Source organism: Lithobates pipiens, unplaced genomic scaffold (assembly GCF_037356315.1).
Source record: "Lithobates pipiens isolate NorthernLeopardFrog02 unplaced genomic scaffold, aLitPip1_a1.2 Scaffold_25, whole genome shotgun sequence".
In the NCBI taxonomy this organism is placed as follows: domain Eukaryota; kingdom Metazoa; phylum Chordata; class Amphibia; order Anura; family Ranidae; genus Lithobates; species Lithobates pipiens.
Window position 1 is genome coordinate 109,230,286 of NW_027507787.1, and position 16,132 is coordinate 109,246,417.

The following is a 16,132-nucleotide window of genomic DNA, read 5'->3' on the forward strand; positions in this document are numbered from 1 at the left end:
CGAAGGACCGAGAACATTAATGTCCATTTGACCCGATCAAAAGCCTTCTCGGCATCAGTACTCATGAAAAGACATGGGGTCCCAGATGACTTTGCTTTATGGATCAGGGTAAGCACCTTAATGGTGTTGTCCCTATCTTCCCTGGTGGAAATAAAACCTAACTGGTCAATATGTATAAGGGACTGCAAGTGATGTGCCAATCACGTGGCGAGGATTTTAGAGAATAGTTTTAGGACCGAATTTAGGAGGAAAATGGTTCTGTAGCTCCCACATAGGCCCGGGTCTTTGCCCTCCTTAGGTATCAACGAGATGTGGGCTCCAAGGGTATCCTCAGGAAAATCCCCATTTGAGCTCAGAGTATTAAATAAATTCACCAAGCGCGGGCCGAGAATAGGGAGGAAGGTCTTAAAGTATTGTGAGGTATATCCGTCAGGGCCCGGAGCCTTACCCACCTTCGGAGGTCCCACGGCTGTCTTGACTTCTTCCAGTGTGATCGGGTCCTCCAAGTACTCCCGTGATTCCGATGAGAGGGTTGGTAGACCAGAACCGGTTACATATCTGTCTATATTGTCCTGTCCAGACCCTGAATCGGGCAGGTTGTAGAGATCAGAGTAACATTTTTCAAAGACTTCAGCTATTTGGGTTGGGGTAGAGGCCCTCTGGCCATTCTCATCTATCAACTGTGGTATGTAAGAGCCAGATTTCAACTCCTTTACCGACCTGGCTAAGATTTTTCCGCATTTGTCCCCTGACTCCTACATCAGTTTACGACAAAACTGGAGTGCCGCTTTCGCTTTATAATGGAGTAGGTCAGCAATATGGGTACGGAGTGTCCCCAATTCGATCTCTAAGGTCCGTGAGGGGGAATGTTTATGTTTCGCTTCCACAGAGGCAAGTTCATGAAACAGATTAGCAAGCTGTTCCTTCCGTGTTTGTTTGATGCGCGCCCCGTGCCTGATAAGTACCCTGCGGAGTACTGACTTGTGAGCCTCCCAAATTATCCCCGGGTCACAGTCCTGCGTTTAGTTTTCTTGGAAATAAAGGTCCAATTCCCTGGATACATCTGCTAAAACTTCTGGTATCTGGAGGAGGCTCTCATTAAGGCGCCAGAATAGAGACCTAGGTGAGGGGTTCCTAGAGAGGGTGTAGGTAAGGGTTACAGGAGCGTGGTCGGACCAAGTAATATGGCCGATGGAGGAAGAGCTCACCAAGTGCAGTTGGTCATGTGGAATCAAGAAGAAGTCTATCCTCAAGTATGATTTGTGAGGGGAAGAGCAAAAAGAGTAGTCCCTTTCCCCAGAGTGTTGCAGACGCCAGACATCAACTAATTGGTCATTCAGTAAACACTTAGTAATCCGCTTTCTAGAGGAAATGAGGAGCGAGGAGCAAGAGGCAGAAGTGTCAACCGATGGCGAAAGGGGACATTAACGTCCCCACCTAATATCAACTGGCCCTCCCGAAAGTCACATAATCTGTGCAGGGTATTTCTGAGGAACGTGTCTTGGTGATCATTGGGAGCGTACACAGTGGCAAATGTAAAAAGGCGCTCTCCAATGTGGCCCCTAAGAAAAAGATATTGGCCCCCAGGGTCCACCAGAGAATCCTGGAGAACCCAGGGGAGCCTGCTAGAGATCAGAATGGAGACTCCCTTGGTCTTAGAGGAGGGGTTAGTAGAGTGGTAGACCTTAGGGAAGGATCTCGACCATAGAAAGGGGAGGGTAGTATTTTTAAAATGTGTTTCTTGTATAAAGGCCACATCAGTACAGGAAGTCTTCAGTTCTCACAGGAGGATCCACCGTTTTTCAGGGGAGTTCAGTCCCTTAACGTTTAGAGAGGTGACCTTGACTGAGTCTGCCATCGCTCCTCGGGGAGGGGGACGTCAGAGAAAAGCAAAGAAAGTTGAACCAAGGTAGGTTTTGGGTAGGTAATGCATGGCGGGAACTAAGGGGGAGAAAGGAAGGGCAAATGGAAGGAAAGGTAAAGGGAAAAAGAGGCCGGGCACCTCAACCCCAGGGGGAGAGGGAAATTAAGGGTTGTCCGCACTCAACAGTACAGGAAGGGTATACTAAAACAGCACAATTATGCTATAGCGCTTACCAGATGTACACTGGGTTTAAAGCGCTGTCCTACTTGGGTTGGTGGGTAGACAGGTCGGAGAGGGAGCCCCCGAATCCTAGTCCCCCCAGTCCCGGCAGTGGTAAATGTCACGTCTGATACCGGTATGCAAGTAAAAGACAATCAGTAACATCATAGAACCAAAAAACAATAGTATAACCAAAACAGAGGTAGAGCATATAACTGTCAGCACTGAGGGGTCTCCTCGGCTCGCCCTAAACGTAGGCATGCACGAGGGAGCCTGTCACAACAGAAAAGGCATCACAGAATGGGATCCACCACCCCCCGTCCCATACCCCTAAAGTACATGCAGTCCCCGAACAAATGCATTTCTCCCTTTGGCAGATTGTCCTCTCCTTACCCCCTCTCCCCCGTCCACGCCCCAGGGGGAAAAGGGGCAGGGAAAGGGGGAGTGGAAGGGGGGAAAGGGGGAGGGAAAGGAGGGAAGGGAAGGGTGGGAAGGGGGGAAGGGAGGGGGGAAACAGGGGAGAGGGGACAAACATGCGGAAATGTCAAGTCCTTTAGCGCACTCCCACCAGCAAACACCCAGACCCCATAAATTTCAGGCAAGGGGCTGGGGCCACCATCCCTCCATCCAACGGGAGACTTTACCCGAGCAGCAGTCCTGGGGCCCGCCAATTAGTGTCTCTCCTGCATCGCCATCGGGGGCTGTGTAGAGCATCCAGAGGGATGCTGGGACTGCCCAAACAGTAAGGGGTAAATCCTCCAGGGGGGTCCAGAGTCACCCTGGAGGGAAGCAGTGTCTCGTACCAATAGGCTCAATAAATAAGTCATCCAGGGTCCCCGAAAGCTGCAGAAGGCAATGTCGGCAAAGAGTAGGTGGGAGCCAAAGGGGGGGACGAGGGGCGCAACCAGGGGGAGGGGACACATATGCGGGAATGTCAAGCCCTTCCAGTACAGCGCACTAGGTATCACTCAAACCCCCCAAAGTGCAACTCCCCCATCTAAGGTCAAGACTCCAGAAGGGAAGATGAGCCGCCCTGGTCTGTACATGAAAGAACTTGCTGCCAAGGGGTTGGGGCCATCATCCCTTCCTCCAATGGGAGATGCCCGTGTCATCCCTTCCTCCATGACAGCCCCGTGTCTTGTCAAGTGGTGCCCCTCTGACAATGTCGTTGTGGTATATGTGGAGCATCCAGGGAGAGGCAGGGGCCACCCAAACAGTGAGGGGTAAAGCCTCCAAGGGGGACCGGTGTTAGACAGGAGGATAGCAGTGTCTTGTACAAGTTGGTTAATTAGACAAGTCATCCAGTGTGTTCCTGTGAGCAGCGGAAGGAAAGGTCGGTAAGGATTATGAATGGGTGGGGGCCAGGAAGTGCATAAAACTGCCACCAGATGACCGGGGCAGAGAGGGCAAGGGGATGAAAGTCAGATCTGGTAGGTGGGGGCGGGGGTGAGGAGTTTCCCTCATATTACTCACATTGGCCATCCCTTGAAGCTGAGCGCTCTGCATACCCAGGACGTTCTTCTGTATAATCTAGCCTATGTGTATACAGTAGCCTGTCTTTTGTACACATTAGCCGGTCCTCTGTATACACTAGTCTGTCTGTATACACTAGTGTATACAGATAGGCTAGATTATACAGAAGAACGTCCTGGGTATGCAGAGATGGAGGCTAGGGTATACAGAGAGAGAGGCTAGAGTATGCATACTTGCTAGTGTATACAGACGGGCTAGTGTATACAGAAGACCGGCTAGTTTATATAGGGAGGCTAATGTGTGCAAAAGACAGGCTAGTGTATACAAATAGGCTAGATTATAGAGAAGAACATCTTGGGTATGCAGAGAGAGAGGCTGGGTTACACAGAGAGGATGGTGTATGCAGACTTTCTAGTGTATACAGACGGACTAGTGTATACAGAGAGGCTTGGGTATACAGAGAGCTAATGTATAAAGAGCAGCTAGTGTATACAAAAGACATCCAAGGGTATACAGAGAGACTTGTGTATGCAGAAGACCGGCTAGTTTATACAGAGAGGCTAAAGTGTACAAAACACCGGCTAGTGTATATAGATAGGCTAGATTATACAGAAGACCGTCCTGGGTATGCAGAGATGGAGGCTAGGGTATACAGAGAGAGAGTGAGAGGCTGGGTTACACAGAGAGGCAGGAGTATGCAGACTTGCTAGTGTATACAGATGGACTAGTGTATACAGTAGACCGGCTAGTTTACACAGAGAGGCTAATGTGTACAAAAGACAGTCTAGTGTATACAGATAGGCTAGATTTTACAGAAGAAGGTCCTGGTTTATGCAAGAGATGGAGGCTAGGGTATGCAGAGAGAGAGGCTTGGTTACACAGACTTGATAGTGTATACAGACGGACTAGTGTATACAGAGGACCGGCTAGTTTATACAGAGAGGCTAATGTGTACAAAAGACAGGCTAGTGTATACAGATAGGCTAGATTATACAGAAGAACGTCCTGGGTATGCAGAGATGGAGGCTAGGGTATACAGAGAGAGAGGCTAGAGTATGCATACTTGCTAGTGTATACAGGCGGACTAGTATATACAGAAGACCGGTTAGTTTATACAGAGAGGCAAATGTGTACAAAAGACAGGCTAGTGTATACAGATAGGCTAGATTATACAGAAGAAGGTCCTGGGTATGCAGAGATGGAGGCTAAGGTATACAGAGAGAGAGGCTAGAGTACGCATACTTGCTAGTGTATACAGATGGAATAGTATATACAGAGGACCGGCTAGTTTATACACAGAGGCTAATGTGTACAAAAGACAGGCTAGTGTATACAAATAGGCTAGATTATAGAGAAGAACGTCCTGGGTATGCAGAGATGGAGGCTGGGTTACACAGAGAGGCTAGTGTATGCAAGCTTGCTAGTGTATACAGACGGACTACTGTATACAGTAGACCAGCTAGTTTATACAGGGAGGCTAATGTCTACAGAAGACCGGCTAGTGTATACACATAGGCTAGATTATAGAGAAGAACGTCCTGGGTATGCAGAGATGGAGGCTAAGGTATACAGAGAGAGAAGTTGGGTTACAAAGAGAGGCTAGTGTATGCAGACTTGCTAGTGTATACCGGTGGACTAGTGTATACAGAGAGGCTTGGCTATACAGAGAGCTAATGTATAAAGAGATGCTATACAAAAGACAACCAAGAGTAGACAGTGAGGCTCGTGTATACAGAAGACCGGCTACAGAGAGGCTAATTTGTATATTTGTGTATACAGATAGGCTAGATTATACAGAGGAAGGTCCTGGGTATGCAGAGATGGAGGCTAGGGAATCCAGAGAGAGACTGTGTTACACAGAGAGGCTGGAGTATGCAGAAGACCGGCTATTTTTTTTTTACAGATAGGCTTGTGTATACAGAAGACAGTCTGGGGAATTCAGTGAGGCTAGTGTATGCAGAGAGGCTGGGACACCGAGACTATTGTAAAAAGAAGGCAGGCTAGTGTATATAGATTACGGGCACGTGTATACAGAAGACAGAGAGGCTGGTGTACACAGAGAGATTAATGTATAACGAAAAGCTAGCGTGTAAAGAAGACAGGACTTTATTTTTTGCTAATGCAACTACTTCTGAAACATGTAAAGTGTTTTTTTCATATTTTGGTGCTGTTAAAAAGTGGTGTGTTGTCAGTGGTGAAATCAATGTGACAGTTAATGTGGAGAACTACAAATATACAAAATAGAGCAAAAGAGTGCTAAGTTTATTTTGTTAAGTCATTGACCGTTATTGGTTTGGCAGTACATGGTTTATTTTGATGTAAGATAGTTTTATTCTCTACTTATAGCCGAGTTTTAGACGACTTTATTATTAGCATTATTCGCATTATTCCTATTTATTATGCAGAGTGTAAGTATTGCAGTGAGACGATATTGCTTTTGAAAGATTTGTATTATTATACATAGCATTGTTAGCAGACCAATAGGACAATTTACATGGCTTAATATTGCAGAGCGTAATTTATCAGGAAAGAGATCCAAAGCGTTAGTTGCAGTAGCTTCATAAAACTGAGAAATCGTTGCCTTACTCTAAATTTAAAAGTTGTTCCGGTAGCACTGAAAAGACGATATTAGATGAGTGATCTACACATTTCGTTTACTATTTCGTTTACTATTGCAGAGAGATACCGGCTAAATGTTAATATGTGCTGCGTGTAAGGTAGAAATAAGATGGTTAAGTGGGAGCTGGTTTACCAGGATTTAGAGATAGTAATCTGTTTATTCTAATAATAAATATAGCAAAATAACTCTAAAATTAATATTGAGACATTATAATAAATAATTTCATTACTCTAAATGTAAAAGTTATCCCGGTAGCACTGAGTGGACTGATATTAGATGAGTGATCGTTGTAGTACAAATTCAGTTTCCTATAGCAGAGCAAAGTATGACATGGCAAAGAGACAAACTGCTTTGGAAATGTGAATGTGAATTAGAGATGAAATGTCAATCCCCATTGGTTACTTACAGGTTACCATTAATACAGTTAACACGGCTACGTACAGCAAAGTGTGAGCTAAGCAGCTAAATATTACTTAATATTGCAGAGATTAAGTATTGCAGTTGAAAAGAGATCGGAAGCGTTGTTTGCAGTAGCTTCAAAATTACTGAGAAATCATTTCATTACTCTAAATGTAAAAGTTATCCCGGTAGCACTGAGTGGACTGATATTAGTTGAGTGATCGTTGTGGTACAAATTCAGTTTCCTATAGCAGAGAGATACCAGCTAAATGTGAGAAGAGCAAATAAACTGTTCACATCGGTAGCATTGTATTACTCTTAACATGTGCAGCGTGTAAAAAAGCAATAAGATGGTTTTGTATTATCCTAAAATTAGCAGTATACGTAATAAAGGTGAGAAGGTAACCTGGATTTAGACATAGCAAACTCCATAATCGAATTTAGCAAAATTAGAAAGGATCATATTGAGACAGTATATACAGGTCGAGTTTAAGTGGAAATACACAAAATATCTAGCTTACCTTTACATTGTTGAATAGAGCGTTGCAAAGTAATACCAAGGCAGAATGTCGGAATAGCAATTAGATGAGATGATTGCTGTAATCATGAAATATCAGCAACGACTAGGTTTCTATCGGATGAGAAAGTATAATAAATGGCAAAGTATGACATGGCAAAGAGACAAATTGCATTACATGAAATGTCAATCCCCACTGGTTACTTACATGTAAACGCGGCTACATACAGCAAAGTGTGAGCTAAGCAGCTAAAGGGTATTTAAGAGTAAATTGACTTAGCTTGAAAATTCCAACGTGTAAATCGTTCCATTAATTTTGTTACGCACGAAGACGGCTTACACTGACTGTTTTCCGTTTCCACTGGTTATCGGCATAATGTATCAGTAACCATGAACATTAATAGTGATAGACAGCTTACATTAGGATGTATGCATGAGGTGAATGTAAAATAGTTGCATTATGTGTTATTAATGTAATCAAACTGTATTGCTATGCTTTGCTACTGCAACCACTTCTCAATCAAGTAAACCGGCCCAATGCTTTTCTCACATTTTGCTGCTGTTAAAAAATGTGTTGCAAGTGTTATATGTTACAAATGGTTATCAGTGTGACAGTTAATGTAGAGAAGAAGTAATACACAAAATAGAGTCAGAAAGAGAATCCTATTGCATAGAGGTAGCGAGAGATGGTTGGTTTACTCTTAATGTGCAGTGTGTAAAAGGTTTTAAAAAGATGGTTTTGTGTGACTTTTGCTTTAACGTAAAATTAGCTGTAGACAATTATAACTTATTGCAATGATTTAGAGATAGTAATCTCTATAAAATAATAATAATAAGTATAGCAAAACAAATTAGGAAAATATTGAGGCAGTATATATAGGTCGAGATATAGTGATTACACAAAAGGGATCAAGGGATAGTTGCAAAGTCAAGGGATAGTTGCAAAGGTACATTATTTAAGAGTAAATTGACGTAGCTTGCAAATTCCAACGTGTAAATCGTTCCATTAATTTTGTTACGCACGAAGACGGCTTACACTGACTGTTTTCCGTTTCCACTGGAAAGAGAATCCTATTGCATAGAGGTAGCGAGCGATGGTTGCATTACTCTTAATGTGTAAAGGTTTTAAAAAGATGGTTTTGTGTGAATTTTGCTTTAACGTAAAATTAGCTGTAGACATTATAACTATGGTTAGGTTTACAATGATTTAGAGATAGTACAGTGGAAACGTTTATTTGTACACTAACTACACTAACCAGCTGATACTGGTTGAGCAATAAAACTGTTTTATTAAGATGTAAGACTAGTTTTATTCTCTACATATAGGCTTTTCAGAGAGTTGTATAATATAGACGACCAATAGGACATTAGGCTTAATATTGTAGGGAGGAAGTATCGCTGTTCAAAGGTAAGAGATTGAAAGCTTAGCTTGAAAATGGCCGAGAATAGTTGCGTTAGTCTAAATTTAAAGGATATGCCGGTACCAATGAGAAAGCTTATATTAGACTAGTTGATCTTTGCATTACACAATCCTATTATTATTATTATTAAGATCATAGTGCAGAGAGATACTCAGTTAATGTCAGAGATACTCGGTTAATGTCAGAAAAGCAATAAAACTGTTTACATCGTTAGCGAGCGATAGTTACATTACTCTTAGTATGTGCAGCATCTCTGGTAGCAAATAGATGGTTTTGTGAACATTTTGCATTACGGTACAATTAGCGGTAGAAATCGAAGTGAATAGATTTAACCGGATTTTGAGATAGTACTCTCTATTTCTAATAAGAAATAAAGAAAAATAAGTCAGGATGGTGTGTCAGGACTGTCACATACTCAATGTGACAGTTGATGTGGAGAATTACAAATATTCAAAATAGAGCAAAAGAGTACATGGTTTATTTTTATGTATGATAGTTTTATTGCATGCTTGATGTGGATGATTAAAATCGTGTACTGAGTATAATCTATTTTTAGCATAAGAATGAAAAGGCATAACATGGCAATGAGACAAACTCCATTAGAGATGTGCGCTAGATGAAATGATGAAATGTCTCTGTATAGCCCAGATTGTCTTCTGTTATCACTTTGCCTACCCTCTAAATTCACTAGCCTCTCTATAGCCTCTCTATATACACCAGCATGTTTACAATAGCCTGTCTTCGATATACACTAGCCTATGTTCTGAATACACTAGCCCGTCTTCTGTCTTCTGTATGCCCTAGCCTGTCTTCTGTATACATTAGTCTCTCTGTATAAACTAGCATCTCTGTATACCCCAAACTGTCTTCTGTAAAAACTTGTCTCTCTTTATTGTACACACTAGCTTCTCTGTATACACTAACCAGGCTTCTATATACAATAGCTTCACTCTATACACTAGCCTCTCTGTATAATCTAGCCTCTCTATATACCCTAGATAGTGTTCTGCATACACTAGCCACTCCGTAGAAGCCAGCCTTTATTTTGTATTCACTAGCCTTTCTTCTGTATTCTGTAGTCTTCTGTATATACTAGCTTCTCTGTACACCCTTGCATCTCTGTAATACACTAAACCCTCTATATACCACAGCCTGTCTTCTGTATACACTAGAATGTAAAAACTAGCTAGAATACACCAGCCTGTCTTCTGTACCCACTAGAATCTCTGTATACACTACCCAGTCTTCTGTATACACTGTCAGCTTGGATGTATACCCAAGCCTGTCTTCTGTATACACTAGTCTCTCTATATGCTCTGTCCTATCTGTATACACTCGACTCTCTCTATACACTAAACTCTCTATATACACTAACATCTTTGTATATACTAGCTTCTCTTTAAACTAGCCTCTCTGTGTACCCTAGCCTCACTGTTTACTCTAGCATCTCTGTATACTCAAGCCTATCTACATACACGAGTCTGTATTCTGTATTCACTAGCCTTTCTTCTGTATGCTGTAGTCTTCTATATATACCAGGTTCTCTGTACACCCTTGCATCTCTGTAAACACTGTGCAAACTAGCCAGTCTTATGTATACAATCGCCGACTGTATACACTAGACTCTCTGAATACACTAAACTCTCTGTATACCACAGCCTGTCTTCTGTATACACTAGACTGTAAAAACTAGCTAGAATACACCAGCCTTTCTTCTGTACCCACTAGACTCTCTGTATACACTACCCAGTCTTCTGTATAGAATGTCAGCTTTGATGTTTACCCAAGCCTGTCTTCTGTATACACTAGCTTTTCTATATGCACTGTCCTTTCTGTATACACTCGACTCTCTCTATACACTAACCTCTCTATATACACTAACCCTCTTTGTATATACTAGCTTCTCTTTAAACTAGCCTCTCTGTGTACCCCAGCCTCACTGTTTACTCTAGCATCTCTGTATACTCAAGCCTATCTACATACACGAGTCTGTATTCTGTATTTACTAGCCTTTCTTCTGTATGCTGTAGTCTTCTATATATACCAGCTTCTCTGTACACCCTAGCACTGTAACAGTGCTAGGTTCCTGTATTACAGAAACAGAACACCAGCAATAAGGTGTATACCGTGCAGGAGGCACACAACACCCACTCTAACTTCTGCACTGCAGATGCATGTATTGCAGAAATTGAACAGCAGTAATAAAGGGTAGCTTCAGGTGTGTACTGTGCAGGAGGCACATAACACCCACTGTAACAGTGCTAGGTTCCCAAGCAGTAAAGACACTGTCCCTGCCTATCGTCCTCTTTCCCTGACCACCGCAACACACTATACAAGGCTGCCGCGCTGGCGGCCTTATATAGTGTGGGGTGTGTACTAACCCCCCTGAGCTATAATTGGCCACAGGAATCCTGCCTGTGGTGAATTGTGGCTCACCTCACAGAGGATGTCACATCTGTTCTTATTATATAGAACCTATTATGCTCCTCGTAAACTTTTTCAGTTTGGCTGAACGGCCGGACGCAAGTTGCCCCCAGTGCGGGAACATGGGGGGAGACATGATGCACATGTTTTGGAGATGCCCGAAGTTGATCGGCTACTGGACAGAGGTGACAGGAACCATTGATCGGGTGTTTGGAACCTCCACCAGGATGGAGGCGAGGTATTGTCTCCTGGGATTAGTTGAAGGAGTTGGAAACCCGGGAAGTAGCCAGATGGCAGTTCTGAGATGCCTATTTCAGGCAAGGAAACTGATTGCCCAACCCTGCTTAGCCTCCAATGTTGGCAATGACTTGGTTTTTTTCGCTTGTTTCCCAAGATGACCATGTTGGCATTTGTCAAGATTGTTGAGAGTGCCTGAAGAGATCGCCTATGGCCCCATCACCTTGAAAGTGCCTGATCTTGTCTGATCTCAGAGGCTAAGCATTGTCGGGCCTGATTAGTAACTGGATGGGAGACCAACTGGGAATACCAGGTGCCGTAGGATTCTTTTTATGTTGTTGGCGTTGACATGTTTTTTTTTTTCCGCTTGTTTCCCAAGGTGATCATCTTGGCATTTGTCAAGAGGGCTGAGAGAGCCCAAAGAAATCTCCTACGGCCACATCCCCCTGAATGCGCCCAATCTCATCTGATCTCAGAGGCTAAGCAGGGTCCGGCCTGGATAGTACCTAATTAAAGGTGCCGTAGGAATCTTTTTATATTGTTGGCTTTGACCTGTTTTTCTTTCGCTTGTTTCCCAAGGTGACCATTTTAGCATCAGTCAAGAGTTTTGAGTATGTCCTAAAGCGTTTGCCTGAGGTCACATCACCCTGAAAGCGCCCGATCTCAGAGGCTAAGCAGGGTCTGGGTCAGATGGGTCAATAAAAAAAATAGGTCAACGCCAACAACATAGACCCTGGCGGTCTCGCTAGGGTCTATGTTGTTGGCGTTGACCTATTTTTTTTCACTTGTTTGCCAAGATAACCATCTTGGTATTTGTCAAGAGGGTTGAGAGTGTCTAAATAGAACACCTATGGCCACATCACCCTGAATGAAAGCGCACAATCTCATCTGATCTCGGAGGCCTAGCAGTGTACGGCCTGGTTAATACCTGTATGGGAGACCATCTGTGAATACCAGGTGCTGTAGGCTTCTTTTTATGTTGTTGGCGTTTACCTGTTTATTTTCGCTTGTTTACCAAGGTGACCATCTTGGAGTTTAACAAGAGGGTTGAGAGTGCCCAAAGAGATCACCTACGGCCCCATCACCCTGAAAGCGCCCAATCTCATCTGATCTCAGAGGCTAAACAGTGTCGGGCCTGGTTAGTACCTGGATGGGAGACCGCCTGGGAATACCAGGTGCCATAGGCTTCTTTTTCTGTTGTTGGGTTTGAACTGTTTATTTCGCTTGTTTCTCAAGGCGACCATCTTGGCGTTTGTCAAGAGGGTTGGGCGTGTCTTGAAGAGAACGCTTACGGCCACATCACCCTGAAAGCACCCGATCTCGTCTGATTTCAGAGGCTTAGCAGCGTCAGGCCTGGTTAGTACCTGGATGGGAGACTGCCTGGGAAGACCAGGTGACATAGAAGGATCTGGCCTGGTTAGTGTCTTGATTGGGAGATCTCCTGGGAATACCGGATGCCGTAGGATTCTTTTTATGTTGTTGGCTTTGGCCTGTTTTTTTTCCCTTGTTTCCCAAGGTGACCATCTTGGCATTTGTCAAGAGGGTTGAGAGTGCACAAAGAAATTGCCTACGGGCACAACACCCTGAAAGCGCCCAATCTCGTTTGGTCTCAGAGGCTAAGCAGGGTTGGGCCTGGTTTGTAGAGGACCCTGGGCCTGGGCCTGGTTTGGGTGGACCCCCTTACAGACATCGCTACTTTCTGACTATGTTATTACGATTGAACCAAATGTGAGTGTAATTTTATTATTATTTTTTAATAAATTGGATGTTAAAACGGTATCACGCTATGCTAGTTTTCTACTTCCATGGTCTTTGATACCTGAGCCCCCTATTTTCGTGGGATGAGCACTATAGGAGCATCGCTACGGATGATTTCATGACCTGAAGACTTGCGGGAGATTACATACTAGATGTATGATTATCTGGTTTGCTAACCTACAGGCCCATATGACTCGAGAGGTGTAAGCCTTCCTCTGAGTCCACGTCATTTGGTAAGCCTCCTCTCCCCTTCTTTATCACGGTGGTGGTGGTATTCTACACATCAGAAGTTGAATTTCACCTTTTTTCACGTCACCTCAAGTTTGGAATTGTGATTGATATTACACATTTCAAGGACTGTTAGACGTTCACTTGATGGACTGTATATGTTAAATTAATTTTATTTACCTTAACCTTTTGTGTGCATGAGGTTCATGCACTCTTCCACCTGGGAGTAAAATCTCTTAATATACAACGGAATTTACACATAATTTCTTTTTTTTGAAGTGTATGTAATTTTCTTTGCTTGAATTAGTGCCTTACTGGTTCATGTGGTTTGTTGCCACCTATATCACATATTATGAGTATCGCCTCTGGTCTAAATCATTATAAATATTGTATAACGTACCATCATCCAGAATTTGTAGTTTTTTTAAGAGAAAAAGGGTCGAATGGAAGTATCGGGTAGTCGCTCACACCAACCCCATATGTAGTTCCATTCAGCCCTATAATAGATTGGACTATACCGGTACTTGGTAATAGAAAAACATCAGTAGAATTTAAAATCGATATAATATTTAATCAAAATATAAAACAAGACAATAATGAAATATCACTTGAAGAAGTACAATGATATGCACATCACAGTTGAGGTATTCCTGACGGGTTCTCCATAGGGAACATTCAACCGTAGAGGATGCACAATAATTTTCCTCGACTAGTTTCGCGGGAAAAGGCCCGCTTCTTTAGGAGGATATCTATACAAAAGTATCACAATCATTAAATAATACACACATGTAAAACTATAAGCAATACAATTATCATGATGTTATTGATTTTACATACACAAATTCCCCATATGCAAAAAAGGAGATCCGCTCACCCCACTTCAAGGAACAGGCTGCAGGCAAGGAGATCCACAAAGTCCCCCCACGGTGAACATGGGGGATTGGTAAGCGCCGGCTCTAGATAAATAATATTATAATCGTTTATCAATTAGGTAGAAGTATATCTTGGATTAAGGAAGGAAAGAAAGACAGGGAAGGGAAGGAGAGAAAGGGGGAGAAGAAAGGAAGGACCTCGTGATGGGTGAAACCGTGATTTTAGGGGAGGGGGGGGGCAAGAGAAAGAAGGGGGGGGGAAGGGGGGAGAGAGGGGGGGGAAAAGAAGAGGGGAAGGGGGGAGGGGAAAGGGGAGGGAAGAAAAAAAGGGGGGGGGGAAAGGGGAAGGGAAAAGGAAAAGGGGGGGGGGGAGGGGGGAAAAGGGGGGGGGGAGAGGGAAGGAAGGGAGGGGAGAAGGAGTGAAGGTGGAATAGGTTGAAGTGGCTACATATAATTCCAAGGGTATAAGATCAAAAAGTGATTTGAACCATAATATCTCATATAAATATATGTGTAAAAATTCAAACGTGAGTAATCAAATGTATCCATGTGGATTAAGTAATGTGAAGAGAAAAATAGAGAGGAACCCTTCACCCAAGTAAGAATCCTTAATTCCAAAGGGGGTTAAAATAAAAGCGAGTCGGCTTACCAAAAAGCCAATCAAGAGATCGTGTAAAAACAAGACACCAAAATGGTTAAGCAGGCTTGCAAGGATATTGTACCATTCGCTGAGTATCAGATACCAGGTCCACTGTTAGATAGCTTAATGGCCATCAGTACTGCAAAAGGGATATAAAACATTTAAATATAAAGAAGGTAAGAGGACCGCAGGCATTACCAAGCCAATGCGTCAAAGAAAGAATTTAAACAAATTCGTAAATGAGTAAATAGCATCATATATAGTGGTTACCTGTCAGCGGGGACAATATCCTAATGCAGCCCTGATGGAGTCCGTGCGCACCTGTCCATTCGGCGGTCAATTCGACCGTTAAATAGACTCCCCAACACACACGGCGTCTGGCGTCCGCCGGAAGTCGGCGCCGCCCGACGTCATGTGGCGCGCCTCTTCGCACCGCGCAGGCGTACTGATCAGTCGCTACTGCGCAGGTGCGTCCGTTCGGCGGTCTGATAGAACGCCCGAACGGATTACCTAGCAATCACCACGTCGGACGTACGCCAAGTCCCGGCGGCGTCCGAACGTCATGTGGTCTGTTGCCCCACACTGCGCAGGTGCAGTACTAGACTGTTACTGCGCCAGTGCGCAAGGGAAACAACCCCAATGGATCATTGATCCAAAGGTTAACCCTTGCAAGTCGGGCGAATAAATCGTCCAGACCAGGGGAAACACATGTCCACCGGGGGGAAAAAAGTCAAGGACACTCCATACTACCCATAAGGCACTGTCCCTCAATTCTAGGGGTCAAAGCACATCTCCCAACACATAGGAAAATTATAACATGGGAAACAAAAAACGTATCCAAAAAACATATAACATATTATACATAATTTTTAGTATACAAAGATATACATGTTATAACCAGGGGATATAGTCCCCCAGAAAAAAGAAACAGAAACGTACACCAGAGAATCACCTAGGAAATTTAGGGGGGGGGGGGGAAGAGAGGGGAAAGGAGGGGGGGGGGAAGAAGGGGGGGGGGAAGAAGGGGGGGGGGAGTGGATATGGGGTTTTTTTTATTGGTGGCATATTAAACGTCACCTATTATAAAAACGGTTTGTAAGAAATTGTCTCATTGAGACCTGGTGGTAGGGTGGCATTGAGTCGTTCGATCCACAGGGTTTCCCTCTGTAGGATCGTTCGATCCCAGTTTCCACCCCTAGGATTTGGAAAGACTACTTCGAGGACAAAGAATTGGATCACTGTGGTATCAAAACGATGGTAAAAACCAATATGTCTACCAATTGTGGTAAGTTTCCCACTTTCTGAATAATATAAGTGGTCACCAATCCTCTGTCTAAACTCTCGAATAGTCTTTCCAATATAAAAGGCTCCACATTTACAAGTCATAAAGTATATGACACCCTTCGTACTGCAATCAGAAAACGTACGAGGTAGAAAAACTTCTCCATTAGGTAGAGTAA

At 43.5% G+C, this 16,132-nt stretch overlaps 2 pseudogenes; both read left to right on the top strand.

Annotated features, from left to right (window-relative positions):
* Positions 1 to 11,380: 11,380 nt before the first annotated feature.
* On the top strand, positions 11,381 to 11,499 carry LOC143931633 (5S ribosomal RNA; annotated as a pseudogene).
* A 743-nt stretch (positions 11,500 to 12,242) lies between these two features.
* On the top strand, positions 12,243 to 12,361 carry LOC143932611 (5S ribosomal RNA; annotated as a pseudogene).
* The last annotated feature ends 3,771 nt before the right edge of the window (positions 12,362 to 16,132 follow it).